This window comes from Bidens hawaiensis, unplaced genomic scaffold, assembly GCF_021521415.1.
Source record: "Bidens hawaiensis isolate Kalapana, Puna unplaced genomic scaffold, B.hawaiensis_p1.1 tig00028501_1, whole genome shotgun sequence".
NCBI lineage: Eukaryota > Viridiplantae > Streptophyta > Magnoliopsida > Asterales > Asteraceae > Bidens > Bidens hawaiensis.
This window is the reverse complement of record NW_027494662.1, coordinates 227070-244582: the sequence shown is the minus strand read 5'-3', so window position 1 is coordinate 244582 and position 17513 is coordinate 227070. Positions and strand designations below refer to the sequence as shown.

Genomic DNA, 17513 nt, shown 5'->3' with positions numbered 1-17513 from the left:
TTTGTTAGTTAAAAAAATGGACATGTTTGTATTCGTTTATGTTTGTTCATTAACATGTCAAATGAACAGTTCAAGAATGTATAAGAGCAAACATAAGTGAACATACATCAATCTACTGGGCCTAAAAAAATATTAAAGCTTCCCTAAAATGTAATTGATGATATCTAATTTCATAAACTAGATTAAATTATAATGGCCCTGAAAAATTAAGTGAATATTTAAACAAATAAATATGAACCAACATAAATGATCAAATGAAGCATGTGTTTATGCTCGTTCAACTAAATGAACCAAAAAAAATTGTTGATATTTGTACATGTATTACTTAAACGAAATTCTCACTGAACATTTAGTTCGTTTATAAGCCTAAACTGACCTGCATGTGCACTTAAAACCTAACAAACTCTCCTCATGTTAAACTTGCAGTCATCAAAATTCAAAACAAACGCCCTTAAAACTATGGATAATCTAAAATTGCTTCAGATAGATTTTACGGAACTCGGTGGATCATATGAGCATTTTCTGAAAATTTAAGATGGCTATGTTGGCATGGATTCCATTTAACAACCATACCCTTTGATTTATGCATGGTAAACTTGGTGGCAATTGATATGAGCTATAGCAACTTGAAAGTATTTGAACCCCCTACGGTATCTTCTTTTTTGTTTCTTCTTTAACGATCTTTTTGAAACCACAACGTGCTAAAATATTATAACTTATGCAACAGGTTCTCAGGTCATTGCATATTCTTAATCTTAAAGACTCACATAACCTGTCTGATATCCGCAACGTCTTCAATATCCCCTGTCTCGAGATGTTAATTCTTTGGAACTGTTACAGTTTGGTTAATGTTTGTAAAACCATAGGAGACCTTCCAAGTCTTACATTATTAAACATGACAGGGTGTAAAAACCTATGCAATAGAGACCAAATAAATATGTTAGTAGCTTCTTCTTCTTCTAGTGGAGTTGTCACAAAACAACCTACATTTTCCTTGCCATATTCGTTACATCGATTATTCCTCAAAGATTGCAATATTGAATCAATTGACTCGTTTCCTTTGAGTTTCAGTGCTCAACCATATTTGGAATACTTGAATCTATGCAACAGTCTATTTGAATCCTTGCCTTGTTATAGTCATCTCGAAAACCTTCGGGTGCTTGACCTGAGTTTTTGCTCTAGACGCAAATCCCTTCTATACCTCCCTAGTACACTTGCAGAATTGTATATATATTATTGTGAGTCACTTGAGAAAATAACTTTCCATTCAAATAGATTCCCTTTGCAAGAGTTTGGTTATGAAGGTTGTATTAATTTATATGAAATTGAAGACTACATAAAACTGGTACCAATAGCTCAACTAGAAGAAACTGATTTGGGACACATGGAATGGCTAAAAGAATATCAAAATCACGAGGTGTGCCTTGTTGGTGACGATGAGCTCATGGTAGGCAGAAGATGGCATATTCAGGTTCATTGTTTCTCTCTTAAATACATCATCAATATGTCCAAACTAATAACTTTGAATAACTGAACCCTTTTGTTTATGTGGCACAGATGTTGTACGAGTTCGATATAATGAGCATATTGTTGGGGTTTCTATGGATATTTATACTTAGTTAACCATTTTAACTAGTCACAATTAAGGCGGAAGCGTGATATAAACAAACTAAACATATGTATTCATGTGTATATATATATATATATATATATTACAAGTTTATAGGAAATGTGTACATGAACAACCTAATTTATTCATGTTATAAGATTACCAATAATCTATATATTAGAAACCCGAAGAAAGGATCAAATGATACGGGAAAACTAAACTATCAAAGCTATAAACACTTACATTCTTAACCTTTTAAGAGTGTAGTTGATGTTGAAGAAGATGATGATGTTGATGCTAGACTTTCAAAGGGAAAATCCTCAAACGGAAGATACCCCGAGCCTCCAACACACACCGAACTTTGTTAGGGAGCTTGAACACGAATAATCGAGACCCGAGCCTCCTTTTGATCTTGGCCGTAAGCAAGAACAAAGAAAGAAAGAAAGTCTTGTGGTTATCTTACTTGAAAAACCCTTGTGTTGCTTGTTAGAATATATATATATATTCACACTCAACACATAATCAAATCATTCATACATGGTGTTAGATTTTAGTCAAGTGTATATTACTCAAGCTCCACCAAACCATGACAAAGTTTGACCAAAACTTTGGGGTGTGGGGCCCACCCAAAACCGGCCCCAAATATATATATTTATTTATTTATTTTTTTTTTTATTATTATTTATTTTATACTTTATAAAATATATAAACACCCCATCTTTTATAAACCATTTTATAAAAGAACACATAGTTAAATAATCATTCCAATAATAATTATTTGAATAAATAAATTAACCAATTAATTTATTTAACACTTTCAAGTAAGTATTCAGAAACCCGATTTTCTGAATGTATCGTGTTCTGTATTTGTCTCGTAGATCTTATCTTAACAAATACATAATTGGTGTGTGTCTAACTCGTTATTGGGTATGACCCCGACTTGGATCAAACACAACTAGCCACATTAACCTAATTATGTGTCTCGGGCATACGGTATTCCAACAATCTCCCACTTGCTCGTGACTCATAAGATGTTAATGCTAATGGTGAATACCGCCTAACAACAGGTCACCACCCCTAGTGTGTTTGACTAAGTGCCATTCAATAACATCATCCCCTTCAAGTCCATACTTGATATGATATAGGTAAGTCTTATCACTACATCCCTTTGTTACTAGATGTCCTGTCAAATCGAAGAGACACAGAGTGATCATTCTCTCAATGATTTAACTTAACAGGCCTTAGACATCTAAACTCTCAACACATAAGAGGAACAAATCCCATCTTGACTGCATACATCCTCGTTGACATCTCATATGATATCTGAGCTCTTTCTTACACGTCATCGTGTTACCGAAATAACAAAGAAGAGAGTCAAGTTATCAGACTTGATGAAAAACCAGATCCAATATGCATCTCAGGTCAAAGGACACAATGATACTCGCCTTTACTCAAGGATTACTTATGATCAGTTGCACTAACTCCATGCAGTGATCCTTGAGAGCGGATCATGTCCAATATTTGTATCCCACAAATATCTATGAACCTTGGTGGCAAACCTATGCCCTATATTCATCACATGAATATCAACCAATCCGGGTTCATAATAGTCTTACCTTCATACTTGTTCCCACAAGTATGATCGACTACGGACGTTTAGAACAACATAAGTCATTCATGGATTAAACATGAAATATAGAACATAACTCATTGAATAATTAAAACATAATTAATTTTCATGAGATACCCATTACATTCATTCTTATACAAACACTAAATACATATTAAATCCACTCACTAGAATACCGAAGTCCTAATGCACAAACATGACCCTCATGCTTTGGCCTATCGAGGAGCTTCGTGAGTGGGTCCGCAATATTTCGATCGGTATGAACTTTATGAATACATATCTTTCCCTTTTCAACTTCATCCCTTATGTAGTTGAATCTGCGCTCAATGTGCCTCGTTCTCTGATGAGCACGAGGCTCCTTGATCTGTGCAATAGCACCCTCATTGTCACAGAATATCTCTAGGGGCTCTTGAATGGTAGAGATAATCCCTAGATCCATGATGAACTTTTTCATCCATGCAGCCTCTTGGGCTGCCATTGAAGCGGCGATGTACTCAGATTCTGTAGTGGATAACGCGACAACATCCTGCTTCGAACTCTTCCAAGAGACAGCGCCTCCATTCAAAATGAAGACATATCCCGACTGTGACCGAGAATCATCTCGGTCAGTTTGGAAACTCGCATCCACGTAACCCTTTACGACGAGTTCCTCCTCACCAGACCCATATATTAAAAACATATCCTTAGTCCTTCTAAGGTATTTTAATATATTCTTGACAGCCATCCAATGACTGTCACCTGGGTTGTGCTGGTATCTACTCGTTATGCTTAAAGCATACGAGACGTCCGGTCTGGTGCACATCATTGCATACATAATAGATCCTATTGCCGAAGCATAAGGAACATGCTTCATCCTATCTTGCTCTTCCGTAGAGCTAGGACTTTGGGATGAGCTTAACACGGTTCCTCTAGGAATAGGTACCAAACCTTTCTTAGAGTTTTCCATCCTGAACCTTTTCAGGATTTTATCAATGTACGCACTTTGATTGAGTCCGATCAATTTCCTTTGTCTATCCCTATAGACCTTTATTCCCAAGATATATGTCGCTTCTCCAAGATCCTTAATTGAGAAACGACTACTTAACCACGCTTTAACGCTCTCCATACTTGGTATATCATTTCCAAATAAAAGTATATCATCGACATACAAAATAAGGAACATGATTATACTCCCACTAGCCCATTTATACACACACGCCTCATCACCGTTTTGGACGAAACCAAACGCTTTGATTTCTTCATTAAAACGATGATTCCACATCCGTGATGCTTGTTTCAACCCGTAGATTGATTTCCTTAACTTACATACTTTATCAGGATTAGATGGATCAACAAAACCTTCAGGCTGAACCATATGGACATCTTCCTCAAGATATCCATTAAGAAAAGCGGTCTTGACATCCATTTGCCATATCTCATAATCAAAATGAGCTGCAATGGCAAATAATATCCTGATCGACTTAAGCATCGCGACCGGCGAGAAGGTTTCATCATAATCAATCCCTTGAGTTTGCGTGAAACCTTTTGCCACAAGTCGTGCTTTGTAAGTATCTAAATTTCCATGCATATCGGTCTTCTTCTTGAAGACCCACTTACATCCAACCATTTTGGAGTTAAGTGGACGATTAACCAATTCCCAAACTTGGTTATCGTGCATGGATTGCATCTCGGCGCTCATGGCTTCAGGCCACTTGTCACAATCAGGTTGTGACATAGCATCTTTGTAGGAGATCGGTTCATCCGAATCGACCAAGTAGCAATCATCCACGAGAAATCCATATTTCTTGGGAGGTCGACTAATCCTACTAGATCTGCGAGCAACGTGTGTATGATCAACCATTTGATCACCTTCAACATCCTCGTGTTGAAAACTAGTATCGACCAACTGTGTATCATCCAGTGATTCTTGAACCTCTTCAAGTTCCACTCTCTTTTCACTAGGTCCTTCCATAAGGAACTTAGTTTCTAAGAAGTATCCTTTGCGTGAAATAAACACTTTTTGTTCACTAGGATCATAGAATATATATCCTATATCATCCTTTGGGTATCCTATGAAGATACACCTGATGGATCGAGCCTCAAGCTTATTTGGGGTGTCACGTTTAACATAAACTATGCATCCCCATACCCTTAAATATAAAAAGGATGGAACCTTTCCATGCCACACTTCATAGGGTATTCGATCCACCTTTTTGGTCGGGGCCATATTCAAAATACGAGCCGCTGTAAGTAGCGCATATCCCCAAAATGATGGCGGTAGTGAGCTTCGTGCCATCATTGATCGAACCATGTCCAACAGTGTTCTATTTCTCCTCTCGGATACTCCGTTATGTTGAGGAGTTCCAGGAGGAGTGAACTGTGAAATAATTCCACAATCTCTAAGATGACATTGAAAAGCATCACTTAGGTATTCGCCTCCTCTATCGGAGCGGAGTACCTTGATTGTTCGGTCGAGCTGATTTTGTACTTCATTTTGAAATTCCTTGAACATTTCAAAGGCTTCATATTTGTGTTTCATTAGATACACATACCCATATCGACTAAAATCGTCGGTAAAGGTAATGAAGTACCTTTCACTATTCCTACTAGTGGGCTTGAGATGTCCGCATACATCCGTATGTATGATACCTAACAAGTCCTTAGCCCTCTCATTAGTACCTTTAAAAGGTTCTTTGGTCATCTTGCCTTGAATACAAGATTCACACTCTTCAAACGAACCTAACTCATTTGTTTTCAAAAGACCATTCTTTTGGAGAGTATTTACACGATTCTTGTTTATGTGTCCAAGACGACAATGCCATATGTAGGAATCACTCAAATCCTTTTTGAGTCTTTTAGTGGAAGTTTGATATAATGAGCTATTTGAGGTATTATCATGAACCAATTCATAAATACCGTTGTTTGGTACAGCTTTAAAATAAAAGATACCATTAGATGATACATGCATTTCTGATTTTACAAATTTAAAGTCAAAGTTACATTGTCTAAGAAGGTGCACGAAAATAATGTTCCTAGTCAAACTAGGAGCATACAAAACATTTCTCAAAACAACTTCCAAACCACTTGGAAGCGATAAAGTGAAGTCTCCTCTAGCGACCACGTGCACCCTTGCACCGTTGCCCATGAAAAGATTCACTTCGCCCTTCTTTAAGTCTTCATTCCTTTTGAACCCCTGCAACCAATTGCAAATATGAGTTCCACATCCGGTATCCAATACCCATGTGTTAGAAGAAATAAGATTTAGCTCAATATTAATCATAAAGACATTACCCGAGGCATGCCCCGCATTCCTCTTGTCTCTTAGCTCTTTTAGGTAGACCGGGCAATTGCGTTTCCAATGTCCGGTCTCCCCACAACCAAAACAAGGATCATCCTTATGACCCCTCGGTTCCACAACCTTTTGTTTCTTTGCCATAACCGGTGATTTGCCCTTACCCTTAAGATGCACAGGAGGACCCTTTCTTTTTGCTACCTTAGCCTTAGGATTGGGCTGAGATCGATTCTTGGATCCACCTACATTGATCGCAAACACGGGTAAAACCCTTTTACCCATACTCGCCTCGGCTGTTTTAAGCATCGAGTGAAGTTCTCCAATGTTTTTGTCCCACCCGTTCATGTTATAATTTAACACGAATGTGTCGAACCTTTTCGACAAAGAGTTAAGGATCAAATCCGTTGCTAACTCTTTTGAGATGGGACAATTGAGCTTGGCGAGGCGATCAATGTAACTTTTCATCTTAAGTACATAAGTTGAAACTGGTTGATTATCATCCATTCTACATGCATGCAAGGCTCGAACCGTTTCGAACCTTTCAACCCTCGATTGCTTAAGGAACATTTCCTTAAGTTGAGTAATCATGTCGTACGCATTATGGTTTTCGAAATCCTTTTGGATTTCGGGAACCATAGTCGCCAACATGAGGCATGACACTTGAATGGAATCTTCCGTGTGTTTGACCCAATTCATGTATTCGACCTCACTTCCCTCTTCCTGTTCGTTGGGGATAGGTGTTTCCAAAACATGATATAATTTTTCTTGTTTTAGAACAATCCTTAAATTTCGGAACCAATCCGAAAAGTTATTGTGGTTAAGACGGTCTTTAGCGAGAATAGATCGGAGAGATACATTTTGGACGTTAGGGATTATGTTGTCGTCGACGTGTGCGGCCATCTGCAGAATTTTAATTAAGTTCATTTTAGTGTTTTACAAATTTTAATTATTAATACCCTTTTATATATACCAAATATAATTAATAATTAAAATCTAGAATCCAACGATAAACACGACTCCGGTTAGGTGACCTTTTTCCCATTGTCGGTTTATCAAGGTAGTTATTCATAACAATTGCAAACCCTTTTGCAACTTCTAGAGTTTATGGGACCGGTTCGAAATCATATTTCGTGTCGGCATGTTTATCCCATCAACACCTATTAGACCCCATGCTTGGGTGACCCTCTTCACATGGTTCTAATTTAAGTCGTCCTACTTGTATCAACTTGTAATATCAACATACAAACGGTTAGGTGACCTTTTTCCCATTTATATGCCAATATTACCTCAACATATTAATTTACTCTACGTGGTTAGGTGACCTTTTTCCCACTAAGAGCTTACTAATATGTTAAGCGTTATACAAAAGGATGGTGTTTAACTTGTTATCCTTAATTTTAAAAGGGATTTTTAGTTTTAATAATTCTAGTTGTAAAACTTTAAATCATGTTCTAACATGCATTTAGTAACATGATATTTTGAAACCATTTTCAAAATTCTAATTTATAATAAAACCATTTTATTATGGGCGTGAGACGGCTAGTTAATAAATCCATTTTATTAAACTACGTGTCACGTAATTACCGATAATTATTAGAACCCGTTTTATGCTTTTTTAATTAATTCTATGTGACGAAGTTGATATCCTAATATCTAACAACCACATAATCAAACAATCAATTAACAAGCATACACAATTATACCAGACACGAGCCACTAAGTTAGACCACACTTGTTAGCCGAAACAAGTGTGTGTCTTAGGTCCGATCCTAAGGGACACACGACACATGGATGTTGTAGCTCCCACTTGATCCCGCATCCAAATGCGTCAAGCATCTTCTTCAACCCCGTTGTAATCCATTGGGCTTGAACTTGGGCCTTAGCTTCCATAAGCTTCCATTTGGGCTCAATTGGTGGGCTTAGGTCCTTTTGGGCTTGAATCCCCTTAATGGGCTTGTGAGGCCCATTATCACCATACCCGGCCCAATAAGGCCCAAACTTCCAATTTTGCAATCTTCTTTAAATTTACAAAACAAATGTCCTAATACATTTTTTCTATAAAATAAAGATATTACAAATAATCTATTTATTACATACCCATATGAATAAATAATTACAAAACTGCCCCTAATTAATTATTACAAACCGAAACTTTGAATAATTAATAACAATCACAACAAACATCCATTTGGTCTACGGCTCGGTCTAGTTTTAACAAACATAACCCGTTATGTCTTAGGAACCCGTTCCAAAACCCCTTGACCTTATCGGGCCTATACCAACCCAATAATTTGATTATGGGCTTCGGCCCACATGTGCAAAACACATGGGCTTCGGCCCAATAGAAAGTCTCATGGGCTTCGGCCCATTTAACTTTCTCCCCCCTTTTTTTTTCGGTTAGCCCATTAACCAAAACAAGTGGGCTTCGGCTCAATATCACCCGAATTGGGCTTCGGCCCATTTACTCGGTTTTATATATATATATATATTTTTTTTGAACAAAGCCAAAAAATATAACAAGATTAAATACAAAAAAATCATGCATGTTAATTTTTGTATAAAATCTTTCAAGGGGAAAAATATAAAACCGAAAACCCGAAGCTTAGTTTCCCGTATCCCGGCTCTTGATGCCATTTGTTGGGGTTTCTATGGATATTTATACTTAGTTAACCATTTTAACTAGTCACAATTAAGGCGGAAGCGTGATATAAACAAACTAAACATATGTATTCATGTGTATATATATATATATATATATATATATATATATATATATATATTACAAGTTTATAGGAAATGTGTACATGAACAACCTAATTTATTCATGTTATAAGATTACCAATAATCTATATATTAGAAACCCGAAGCAAGGATCAAATGATACGGGAAAACTAAACTATCAAAGCTATAAACACTTACATTCTTAACCTTTTAAGAGTGTAGTTGATGTTGAAGAAGATGATGATGTTGATGCTAGACTTTCAAAGGGAAAATCCTCAAACGGAAGATACCCCGAGCCTCCAACACACACCGAACTTTGTTAGGGAGCTTGAACACGAATAATCGAGACCCGAGCCTCCTTTTGATCTTGGCCGTAAGCAAGAACAAAGAAAGAAAGAAAGTCTTGTGGTTATCTTACTTGAAAAACCCTTGTGTTGCTTGTTAGAATATATATATATATTCACACTCAACACATAATCAAATCATTCATACATGGTGTTAGATTTTAGTCAAGTGTATATTACTCAAGCTCCACCAAACCATGACAAAGTTTGACCAAAACTTTGGGGTGTGGGGCCCACCCAAAACCGGCCCCAAATATATATATTTATTTATTTATTTTTTTTTTTATTATTATTTATTTTATACTTTATAAAATATATAAACACCCCATCTTTTATAAACCATTTTATAAAAGAACACATAGTTAAATAATCATTCCAATAATAATTATTTGAATAAATAAATTAACCAATTAATTTATTTAACACTTTCAAGTAAGTATTCAGAAACCCGATTTTCTGAATGTATCGTGTTCTGTATTTGTCTCATAGATCTTATCTTAACAAATACATAATTGGTGTGTGTCTAACTCGTTATTGGGTATGACCCGACTTGGATCAAACACAACTAGCCACATTAACCTAATTATGTGTCTCGGGCATACGGTATTCCAACACATATCTCTACCGGATATAAATGATCCAAACATGACACCTAAGTATATATCAAACTTACCTTCTTTGTCCTTTGAGGTGCCTTCATGCCCTGAAAATAAGTGGCTCAAAGGAATTAATGTAACTTTCAAGTATACAATATCAGGTGATGATTATGCATGGTTTTGTAAACTTAGTACCACCACAGGTGTTGATTTTCTATACAACCCAAATGTCTTTGGTAAACCTGAATCTGGAAAACCATGTATATGGTTAAGCTATTGGCCAATTGGAAACACATTGAATACCGGATACATAGTTAATGTCTCCATTGTTGTGATGAATGGATTAGAGGTGCATGAATGTGGTGCGAGCCTTGTGTATTCTGATAACGAAACCTTGGAAAATAGCATGGGACATGCAGAAATTCTGGGAGGAGATTTGTCTGGATTTCAACTAAGCACAGGAGCTTACTATCTTTGTCGGCGTGATTTCTTGGAGTTAATGGAGGTTGGTAGATTGGCACGCGATTGGTTTAGAATTTTAGTTGTTGACACTATTGACTTCAATGGTATCTCCTTTGATCTTCTCAAGCTTTATTATTTTCTGAACTGAAACTTTCAAACACGGCACAACGAGCAAGCTGATAGAGGCCAAAGCAACAAACAACATTAGAAGTTGAAATTACACCAATTTGTCTGAAACAAAGACTTAGACAACGATCTATTTTATATCCAATGATACCCCAAATATTTAATGTTCTTACCACGTCGTGTGCCAACCAATTCTTTTAGGAGAAAATGGCGTCATTTCTCACCTTCCAAATGCACCAACAAGCCGACATGATGACCCATGCAACACCTTTTTTTTTCTCAAGCTAGTTCTTCATGTTTGTGTTTAAATCTAAGCCTAAAATAGAGCGAGTTTAACATATTTTTTTATATGTTACAGAGGTAAGAGGATGGAGAAAGACGGGCCGTCCGAAACAGCTGGATGCTTCCTTTACAGAGTTGAAAACTATTAGATGTATCATCCATGGTCCTCAATTGGTAAGTATGCTCAGTAATATATGCCATTTTTTTTTTTGCATCAAATTGTTACATGAATAAGATGAAGGGCCAGAATAGTTGTAATATATTCTTCATATCTTACATAAGGATATCTTACATAAGGGGTTGGTCACGCAAAATGGAAGCAAGAATAAAGGAAACACTGAGAATAATTCTCAAATAAAAGTTCATAAAATATCTTACTGATTCAACTAATACAAGAATGCCTTTTAAAGGGGTTTTCAATATTTTGCAAGTTTGCCAAATTTTTGAAATTATAAATTGAAAATAAAAGCTTTAAATATATATGTGCATGAGTCACTTTTATATTAGAAATAAAATAAAATAAACGCTAACGTTACTCTCATTAGTAATGGGAAATATTCTAGTACGATACCGTTTACAAAATGAAATGAGTATAAAATACAAATTTCTCTCTTCCAAAATTTTATTCGAAGCGGTGTCTTTAGCTAGTACTTTACTGGGTCTTCAAGTAGTATATTCTTTTTGTGTCTTCATCACATTCGGTCTTTAACGAATCTCCTTGAATCGTGTATTCTTGAACGATCTTTTGTGTAGTCTTCAACAGGAACTTGATTCGCATCTTCTTGTATGAACCTTTGCTACAAGAACGAATAAACTAATGTTGACAGTTGTGGCTTAGGATTCATGTTTAACACGGGTCCCTTAAAACATATTTCGGGTCTCTACTAAAGAGTATGTCTGTCTCCCAGGGTACAACAACATAAGCAATTTGTACTGCCAAAAAAAAGGTTGCACGCCCAAGGTTACACTAAGTAAGATGGTGCTCTAGAGTTGAAGTGGAAAAAATGAAGATGATGGTAGAATTAGAGTAGAGATCAGTACCCCTTTCTTTTTAGTTCTCAAACATATGGGTGTTAAAATGTTCACCCTATGTCCAAAAATTGTTTTCTCCCTCTTCTAAATGAGGCGAGGAAAAAAACGAGTTATTACATAGAGTCATAGATGGATGAAGAGTCTTAAATTAATTAAAGACTTAATATAGACATTAAACATCTAGTCAATTGACATAAGAGCTCTAATTAACATACATAGATAACTCCACTCAAAAGTTTAGTCATCAATTCACCATATGTAGAGTTTCATTAATGTTTTAAATAAATATAATCTCCATTCACCTTATTAAATTTCCAACAATTTTCACATGAATGGACATCAATCAAAGCATAAACAAAATATCCAATGGAACCTCGAAAGTTGAGTATCGAAGGATAGGTAGGAGTTAGCTTTGAGCCTTAATTTGAGAAGTATACTTAGTCTCTTAGCGATTGGTAGACGTGGTCTCCTTGAACAAGCCCCTATTTGTGTAGACGACAATACACTTCACGCAACACTCTCCGTAGCATGGCACATCTACTCATTGTCATGTCCATTATGGTTTTGGAATACTAGCCTGAATCTGTGAAAGCTCTAGGAATTGCGCACCCCACAATTTCATTCAAAGCGACCCCACTTCTCTTTCACATAGGTGATTATTCGTAAATCATTAAAAGCATTAAGGTTATGACGATTTTCACAAATCATTAACCATACGTTATGCTTAGCCTCATAGCATGTCATTGTTGTTATGAATGGACTAGGAAGTAATTAAATTCTCTTCACAATTAACGGGGGTATATATGAACATATATATTAGTATATATGTCAACTTATATATCAGCTATGCCTCCATAGGATTACCCTTAGATATATAATTAGGTTGTCCTATTGGACATAGATCTTAGGATCTCCGGTCAACTAAGTTAGGTTTTCTTTCATATATCTTTTTTCCCGGGCTTTATTCTCATTCCACAACTCCATCTTTCATCAACCCTCAGGTTGTTGGATCCAAATCTATATATATCTATGACATTTCCAAGTCAATACTAGATAATTGAAATTAAGATGAGTTGTTATGACGTGTTCTTAACTTGTAAGTTAATATTGCCTATCATTATTTTCTAAGACTATAATCTCAAACTCGCCCCGAATCTTGTTATAACGATTGTGTTTTGAAAAACACAATTTTCATTTCAAGGCAAGCATGTCTCTATTATGCCATATCTAACATGTAGCAAGATTGTAGTTTTAACAACTTGACATTCGAGTCAAATCATTGGAATAAATCAGTATGGCCATTGTGTACTCCATAAGGTCATTTGCTTTCAATGTTAGATTTGATTACAATAATCCTTATTGCTAAACCTTTAGAGTTTAAATGTAGGACATCCCTACATTTAAGTGTTATTGGATAACATAATAAAACTTGTAGACTGGGTAAGGAAAGGTTCTCCCTTTCTTTACACGTTTGAGAAGTCATATTAATTACCATTTGTACATACCCCTACATGGTTGCTTCTTAACTAGCTTCCCCCGCATTTCTTGCATTTGGATTTTGTTTGTTTAACTTTATTAAGGACACACTTGACACTCATGATTTGAACAAGACCACGTCATTGTATCAACGAATTCATCAACGCTTTCTCATAGAGCTATACATGTCTTAGTGTAAGCTTCCACCATTTACTAAACTTTAAGCTAAATTGGTCATAAGCTTCTTAACTTACCATCTTAAATCACTGTTTAGGATAAACCTAGAAAGTTGAGGTCTTCTTAAGATTCTCATAAGTTATATCATTTCCTTATACTGGATGAAAACTTTCTTTGCATTTGTGACGTAGATGTCGTGCTCTAATCAAAAACAAGTATTTAGAAAGCTTAAATACTTATAACTATTATGGGTAAGTAAGGTCGTCTCCATAGGGAATCAGTGGAAAGTACAAGTCATGAGCATATTTTACTAATAAATATTTTAGTGTGGACAGACGATGTCAATCATTTTTAAAGATTTGATTATGAAAACATGATTACTTTAGCTGTAAAATCAATGTGAGAAAAGTGTGACTACACTTCAGGTTCAGGTAATACAATGAATTGTATAATTGTCACTCCTATCTCATGGATAACCACATAGACATGGTTTGTTAATTAATTTTGATAAATAATTCATTAGTTTGGTTATGATGATTCAAGGTTCAATTAAAGCAATTCACAGTATAATTGTAACTCATGTCTCATGCATAAACACATAGACATGGTTCGTTAATTAATTTTGATAAATAATTACTAGATGCATTAGTTTGGTTATGAGGATTCTCATTACTTAACCTGACGAATTGACACAACTAGACGTGGTCACCTAATTACCAGATTATTAAAATAGGACTCCACATAAATTAATGCTTAAAGGTAAACGATTCTATGACTATAAGAACTTAATCCTAAATGTTGATGAACACAAACCACTTGATTGATAAGGAATGGAAATCCCAGAAATATAATTGTTTAAATAATCGTAAAACTAGATTAACCGAATGATAAAATCAAAACTCAATCCAATCATAGATAGAAATCACAAAAACGATTAGTTCATACAAACCCTATATCTGAAGTGGTCACGAGTGGTTTAGCATTGCATTTTTATCATGATTAATTCACTTGTTGGTTGAAAGGATGAATACATGGAAGAATTGATGATTGGAAGGTATTAAGATGGTGAAAAATATCCCCAAAATCATCATCAACGTCTAGGATATGAAGAATGTTAGAGCATTCTTTCAAAGAAGATACAACCTAGGGTGAAACGGGCCTTAAATACCATTTAAAAATCGTCAAAAACTGACTTTACACGTCCAGAGGCCGTAAGCCATGGCCCAGTTGTATCTTACGTTGATTAGTTTTGAGTTACGACTCGAGTATTCTGCCTTACGGCTCTAACTTACGCCAACCAGGGCCGGCCAGGCCATAGCTTACGGCCTGAGATTTTCAGTTTTTTTTTCTTGATGCTCGTGAGCCGCTCTGATCCCCTAGTTGCTTCCCTTCATTCATAACTCAATTGTTCAACATCTTCCATGCTCCGAATTAGCTCCTTTAAGCTCCAAGCACCTATAATCATAAAACCAATCAAAGTACTCATGTCTGATAGATATAATCAATTATAACACGCAGTAGTAAATATTAAAATCTCATTATTTCACCCACACATCAATTTGTCTATACACAAATTCGTTCTTGTTTATGTTTTGAATGTGTCAAGTTAATTAGTCTTTGTAAAGCACCATAATTAACAAGTACTAGTCTAGCATGCTTTACACTACAATACTTTGCTATATGAACACAAGATGCATCACTCTGATGCTTCACAGCTTTAAGAGATAACGCATTATCTCTCCAAACATTCATTTCTCAGTTTAGACAAAATAATGAGATTTCATTTTACTATTCCTAAACCTCAGTTTTTGAAATATCTTTAAACAATACTTAATTTCATCTGTTAAGGTCATAACTCATTTGCATTTACCTCCAAGGCTTCAACCATCGTCTCATAAGGACTTAAGCGTAAGTCTTTAATCCAAGTTGCTTTGATGAACACATCTAAAATTTGGAAATTTAGTCGATTATATTGACTTTCAACAACATGGCATTCTTAATTGCCTAAAATGATTATACATTTCCATTGTTGTTTCTATACAACTATTTATCGGAATGTCTTTCCAATTTTGAAGGATAAATCATCCACATAATTCCGACAACTTATATAGCAATATAAGCATCTACAAGTGCATTCTAGCTATTCTAAGTCACCTATAATAGCTCTCACAAGATTTATAAATTCAATTACAATAATAACATATATTTCTTTCATATGTAATAATTATCAAAAAAACACCCACACGCACAATTGTGCATTTCCATGTTGATGCTCTCAACATTAGATGACATATCTCATTCCTGTGTATTTCATCTTAGTTTACCCTCCACATTTTCTCTTGATATACTCTCATGATGGGTTTATACATTTGATGTCTCGTCTTAGATTTTAGTCAATGCAACAACTCACAAGTTGTTTCTTATTCAAAAAATAATGTGCACTATCTATTCAAAATTATCCTTTTTTTAATGTGTATATATATATCGTTAAATAAAATTTATAAAATAATTTTGTATGTCACAGTAAATATTGTTGTATCTGGTTGTAAAACTGCATGTGTTATCTGAAGATATTGAACACAAATAATAATACAACCAAAACTACAATATAAAGTGTAAAAAACTTTTTAATAATAATTAAAATGGATAAACATGCGACATATAGACATCAAATCTCAAAGTGTTATTATCTTCAACACGTTCATCATCCGTCCAAAATCATCGCAATGATATCATTTTATGTTATGTAAAGAGGTACTCCCTCATATAGAAATCCATGCACACATATCCTAATATCCTGGTGTCAATTTTGAAACTATACTTTTAAACAAATATGTTCAAAACAACATCAAGTTGTTACAATTACTACAATTAAGTAGCGAATTTTGACTAACCAATCTCGTTCACACAACACGAAGTTATTTTCCACCATAGAGTATCCTTGAGAACATTATCTTAGTTAACATATACTACTTTTAGCAAGAGTAGCAAACTATTTTGAATTACCTAAAATATGCAAAACTTTGTTTAAAAATCATTGTAAAACATTTCCTTAGTTTTACAATATATTATATTAATAATATCAATAAGGGTTTATAAAATCAAATATCAAAATCTAAAACGGTTTTATATGGTTTAGTATAATTACCCATGTACTAAGACGGTTTCTAGCACGCATGTTATAAAAACATGTTATAACGTGCACGTTATAATACTGAGCGTTTACATATAACGTTTTCCAAGGACAGAGTCTATAAAATACACAATTTCAAATTGTTTATAACGCACATGCTAAACATTTCAAGTCAGTATGGTTTATAAAATAAACAATTTCTAACAAAACATGTTAGAACTTAAGCGTTTCTAACACGCACATTAGAGGGAAGACTATACATACATTAAACATTAAATGTTAAGACAAAAACTTCTAAACTATTGTTTTTCTAGTGTATAGTCCAAAAGTCGCTCCATTAACATAGAGTTAATTCTTGAATTATTGGTAACTTAATTGGAGGAATATGAACAGACACATGTGGAAGCTTTTGTACACTATTTCATCAAAATACAAGTACGTCTCGCTAAGCTACACTATTTTCTAACACACCCGTTAGAAATTAACGCTTACATAAAACCTTTTAAACACATATGTTTATATATAATAAAACGTATGTAACACGCATGTTAGATATTTAAACATTTAGTGCAGAAAAACATCAAGACATTATTATTATTATTTATAAAATAATTGTTTTTAACATTTATGTGAGGAAACGAGACGTTTACACAA

General features: G+C 34.9%; 1 pseudogene across 1 annotated transcript in view; it reads left to right on the top strand.

The window, feature by feature from the left end:
• The window catches only part of LOC143577276 (disease resistance protein RML1A-like), a 31211-nt pseudogene that overhangs the window by 3336 nt on the left and 10362 nt on the right, over positions 1 to 17513 (top strand). Inside the window, exons 4-8 of the transcript XR_013143087.1 lie at positions 427 to 650; positions 728 to 1471; positions 1558 to 1584; positions 10191 to 10737; positions 11118 to 11215. The product of XR_013143087.1 is annotated as a disease resistance protein RML1A-like (transcript). The remainder of the gene's footprint in view (positions 1 to 426; positions 651 to 727; positions 1472 to 1557; positions 1585 to 10190; positions 10738 to 11117; positions 11216 to 17513) is intronic.